Source organism: Ptychodera flava, chromosome 7, assembly GCF_041260155.1.
Source record: "Ptychodera flava strain L36383 chromosome 7, AS_Pfla_20210202, whole genome shotgun sequence".
NCBI classification, from domain to species: Eukaryota; Metazoa; Hemichordata; class Enteropneusta; family Ptychoderidae; genus Ptychodera; species Ptychodera flava.
Genome location: NC_091934.1, coordinates 6,457,940 through 6,463,185, shown reverse-complemented (window position 1 = coordinate 6,463,185; position 5,246 = coordinate 6,457,940). Strand labels below are relative to the sequence as shown.

The 5,246-nt window shown below is 36.4% G+C and overlaps 1 long non-coding RNA gene across 1 annotated transcript; it reads right to left on the bottom strand.

Moving 5' to 3' along the window:
- Positions 1–333: 333 nt before the first annotated feature.
- On the bottom strand, positions 334–1,876 carry LOC139136089 (uncharacterized). The gene is made up of 3 exons (XR_011553098.1): positions 1,835–1,876; positions 1,052–1,182; positions 334–537 (listed from the first exon to the last, which is right to left on the bottom strand). It is a non-coding gene; the product is annotated as an uncharacterized lncRNA (long non-coding RNA).
- Positions 1,877–5,246: the final 3,370 nt, after the last annotated feature.

The window sequence follows — 5,246 nt, the reverse complement described above, 5'->3', positions numbered from 1 at the left end:
TCATTCATTCATTCATCCATCCATCCATCTATCTATCCATCGATCCACTCATCCATCCATCCATCCATCCATCCATCGATCCACTCATCCATCCTTTCATTCATTCATTCATTTACTCATTCATTTATTCACTCATTATTCATTCACTCATGTATTCTTTGAATATGATAACCGTAAATCACAAGAACATTTTATATACATTTTGGCTGTTATCCTTTAATCATGCATATAAACTATTTTCTCAAACGTCAATAAGAATAATACATAGAATGGAGACTGGAGATAGAATGAACCCATGTTTTGCTTAAAAAAATAGAAAACGATTGTCAACGATTAAACATGTTAGTCTTTCTAATGAGCTCTAAGGTATATATATTTTGTCATAAGCATATTTTCGGTGATCTTTGCAACTTTCTCTGGGAGTCCTTGAGTCATGTGCTGTCCAGGTTTTCTGGTATCAAGGATTTTGCAGATTATCGTTTTCTTCTGCAACCAGAGCATCATCAGCAACGCCGTCAATGGAAACCTTGTTTTGTCCTGTGAGGGGATATCAAAAACAATGCATTGTTTGTAGACCAGATTCTGCCGTACTTCAAATGCTGTGTGTTGTCAGACACCATTTACATCTTTAAATATGTCAATAGCGACAAAAAGTATGCTTTTCTACTTGTCTTTCTCTCATTTATCTTTTCTAATCATGTAATTCATGTAAAAACACATGAACCTTCGGGACCTATGCTGTTGTTAACAGTTTGCGAGTTTTTGCGAGTTTTGTTTTAATTGTTTGGCCCGCCACTTCGCTCTGCGCAAAATAAATGCAAGTTTCCTTCCGGGTGGTGATAAAATATTGCAAGATTGTTTATATTACATGTACAACACAAACATTTCAGTGATTTGTGTTTGTAAGAAGTAAAGGGAAATAAACATTCCGGCCACAGCACCGCAAGAAAATAATGTTTAGTCGACTGAATATAGTGCGACAACCCTAGAAACTACAATTAAAGTATATGATAGAAAACAATAACAAAGAAACAAGAAAAAAAAACATTACCGGTTAACTTAGTTCCACGGCGGCGCGGAAAAGTTATCAGACCCTCTGAGTCGGTGACAAAACAAGAGGACACGACCAGGACCAATAACATCACAAGAACAAATCTTTTCATATTGAAATGTTTTTGGAACCTGTTAAATAAACATAAGATTGAAGTTTATTTGTTAAGCGGGATTAAATCATGCTAAGATAGAATAAACTTTGACCAAAAATTTATTGTTTTTATCTGAACGAAAACAGCTATCAAAACCCCAAGGGATATTTCCGCTTTTTATCGGTATAAACATTGGTAAGACTGTGTTTCCTTTAATCTAATTTTTAAGAAGAGCTCACCTTTTAAACTTGTTTTCCTTTGACATTTAAATAGTATTATTAAACTTATAACTTCATCGATAATTCATTTAAAATCACTTGAAAAGCATTGATGTGCAGAAACACAGCTCTACAAACAAAGCTTTTCTTTTGAAAAGTCGTTCTTAAGTGTTTTCTTTGCGGACAATTATTTCCCTATCAATTGCTGTAAGCCGTTCAAACATGTTTTCTTGGGGTCAATTATTTCCCTATCAATGAGTAAACATGATAATTATTGAAAAATCTTAACAGGCCGATTGGTTTGCACAGAATATTTTTTTCAGCTGTGCTCGTGATTTTGTTTTTAGAGCATATTTACATAAAACATCGATTCCTGCTTACAATTTCAAAATCCACTTGATGGCTAACCTTGTATACTGTACGAAAAAAATGAACATCTGCAATTATGAAGCAATGAAGGAGCTTACTTACTTTGGGAAAGTCTCGAAACCTTGTTGACAGCGTCTGTGGATTAACTGTGTTTGCAACTAGCATGGTCTCTATTGCTCTTTTATCTTTGTTGACGATTCCATTTACATACGCAAACATTTTAAAGGGTGGTAATGGTTAAGTCATATTTTGAGAACAGCTCGATGGCAGAAAATCCAATGACTTCCCGCTGTTAAGAAGAATGCACTTTAGATGTGTGCTGTTACGAATGTGTTCTTAAGTCCTGTTTTTCCGTGCACCATCGGGAGTTTGTTCGCACTTGCCTCAAGCCGTCAATGCCTTATACCAAAACTGGCCGAGGTCCCTCTATATCCTCCCCGTCTAAATGGAATAGCCTTATCAGTCGTTTGTAGGAGAATAGCCTTTAATCATGCAAGGAATTGCCAAGACGATTTAACAGGCTAATTCAGCCGTTAATGTTATGCTGGAGTTTTTAATAACAAAGCTTGGTCGGTTTATGTAGATATTTATGGATGGATATTGTCTGTGTTTGCGGGAGGACCACCTTGTTGGTTATTTGCTAGTCCTACCCATTTTATGTCAGTGCTGCTACAAGTAGGCAGTAATTGTTAAGGCACTGGGGCGGCGTATGTCATAGTGCCCTTGATAAATGGGCAATCGGTACCCTGGATCGACAAGAATGATTAATTTTAAATTATCCCTCAACAGGCGATCAGCGTCGTTTAATCAATAGGTGGCAGTGGTACATGATAAGTCAACTGCCCATTTTTGTTCCATGCTTAATTAATGTGCACTTGAAATACTAAAGAAAATAAGTGACAAGCACAAATAGCCAGTTACCTCAATTTGGCACGCATCCATGCGTTTAGTGAACTGGACATGAAAAGGCATAGTTTTCCAACTTGCCTTGCCAGAGACGGTTTCCCACGTCACTTGTCGGCCATTGACTACATATACGTTTTTACAACTTTCAGGGGCTGTGAACGGCAGCGACACAAATAGGCCATTGTACCACTTAGGAGACGGGCCAGAGGTGATGAAATGTTACGAAAGAAGCAAAATAATGTACACTCGAATAATAACAAATATTTTAGTAGAGGGCAGGAAATTTAATAACTCCCCGCCGTTTAAAAGAGGTTATCTTCTCTGCTGTTAAGAAGGTTAACCTCAATGTCTGTACTTCTGTCCACCATTGGAATTTTGTAGTCAATCGCCAAAAGCTGGCAATGGCCTATGGCAAAGCTGGTCGAGGTCCCTCTCTGTTCCCCGTCTAAATGTCGTAGCCGAAATGATCGTTCTTTTTAGAACAGCTTCTAAACGACCTAATTCAGAATAATACTTACTCACTGCCACTGGCTAGCCTTTTTTTAGGAGAAATCGATGGAAAATCATTCATTCATTCATTCATTCATTCATTCATTCATTCATTCATTCATTAATTCATTCATTCATTCATTCATTCATTCATTCATTCATTCATTCATCCATCCATCCATCCATCCATCCATCCATCCATCCATCCATCCAATCATCCTTCCATTCATTCATTCATTCACACATTTATTAATTCATTCTTCATTCATTCATTTACTCAATCATATAGTCTTTCAATAATTAATGCATGTATTTATCCGAGTATGTTATACTACATTTGGTAAAGCTTTAAGTAATTGGTCTTGAGAAAAGGGCCATTCATTCGGTCAGGTAATAAAACGAAGAAAAACGTATAAAGTTTTATTTACAGGCACAAGAGTGTAGAATTCAAATAAATCAACGAGTGTTAACAAGGGTGGTGTCAAGCTTGTGTACTCTGATTCTGTATGAGACAGGTCAGTAGCTCTGAAATGTGTCAAGGACAACACTTTCTTCTGTGTCCCAGGAACATTTTTTATAATTTGAATACAAAAACGAAAGGGGTCACGTAGGCGCAGAGCAGAATTAAGTAAATGAGCGGCGGTGATTGTATGCTGTAGTTGCCATTGCATTAGCTAAGTCTCTCCGGAAGTTCTTGGCGAAGTTAACAAATGTTTAGTTCAATGCAAAGAAAAACAAAACGAACCGTGGAGCACCATCACTACGGTGATGTTGTTGAATACCGCCCAAGGCTTGGAATGCCACTAAAGGTGATGCTGCCACCGCATAAACTCAAAATGTACGCTGTTTAAATTATCTTTTTGTTTTTGTTATTTGGAATACAGTTGCGAAGAGGCACATTACTTCTCCGTCGTTTGGCTAATGTTGGCATCTTAATCAAGCTGGTGCTTGTATTCTTTCCTTCCTGACAACAACAGTCGCTGTAAAGTGGGCGACCCATGTGAACATTCACCTCACATTAAACGAATCTATATTACTACTTGGGGCTCCATTTCATTCATCCATCCATTTATTCATTCATTCATTCATTCATTCATTCATTCATTCATTCATTCATTCATTCATTCATTCATTCATTCATTCATTCATTCATTCATTCATTCATTCATTCATTCATTCATTCATTCATTCATCCATCCATCCTTCCATCCATCCATCTATCCCTCTCTCCATCCATCCATCCATCCATCCATCCATCCATCCATCCTTTCATCCGTCCATCCATTAATTTATTCAATTCTTTCATTTATTCACAATTTTTTTCATTCATTAATTCTTCATTCATTCATCCTCTTTTTTCATTCATTCATTCATTCATTCATTCATTCATTCATTCATTCATTCATTCATTCATTCATTCATTCATTCATTCATTCATTCATTCATCAATCCATCTAGCTATCCATCGATGCACTAATCTATCCATCCATCCATCCATCCATCGATCAACTCATCCATCCTTTCATTCATTCATTCATTTACTCAATCATTTATTCACTCATTATTCATTCACGCATGTATTCTTTGAATATGATAACCGTAAATCACAAGAACATTTTATATACATTTTGGCTGTTATCCTTTAATCATGCATATAAACTATTTTCCCAAACGTCAATAAGAATATTACATAGAATGGAGACTGAGATAGAATGAACACATGTTTTTCTTAAAAAAATAGAAAACGATTGTCTCAACGATTATACATGTTAGTCTTTCTAATGAGCTCTACGGTTAATATATTTTGTCATAAGCATATTTTCGGTGATCTTTGCAATTTTCTCTGGGAGTCCTTGAGTCATGTGCTGTCCAGGTTTTCTGGTATCAAGGATTTTGCAGATTATCGTTTTCTTCTGCTACCAGAGCATCATCAGCAACGCCATCAATGGAAACCTTGTTTTGTCCTGTGAGGGGATATCAAAAACAATGCATTGTTTGTAAACCAGATTCTGCCGTACTTCAAATGCTGTGTGTTTTCAGACACCATTTACATCTTTAAATATGTCAATAGCGACAAAAAATATGCTTTTCTACTTGTCTTTCTCTCATTTATCTTTTC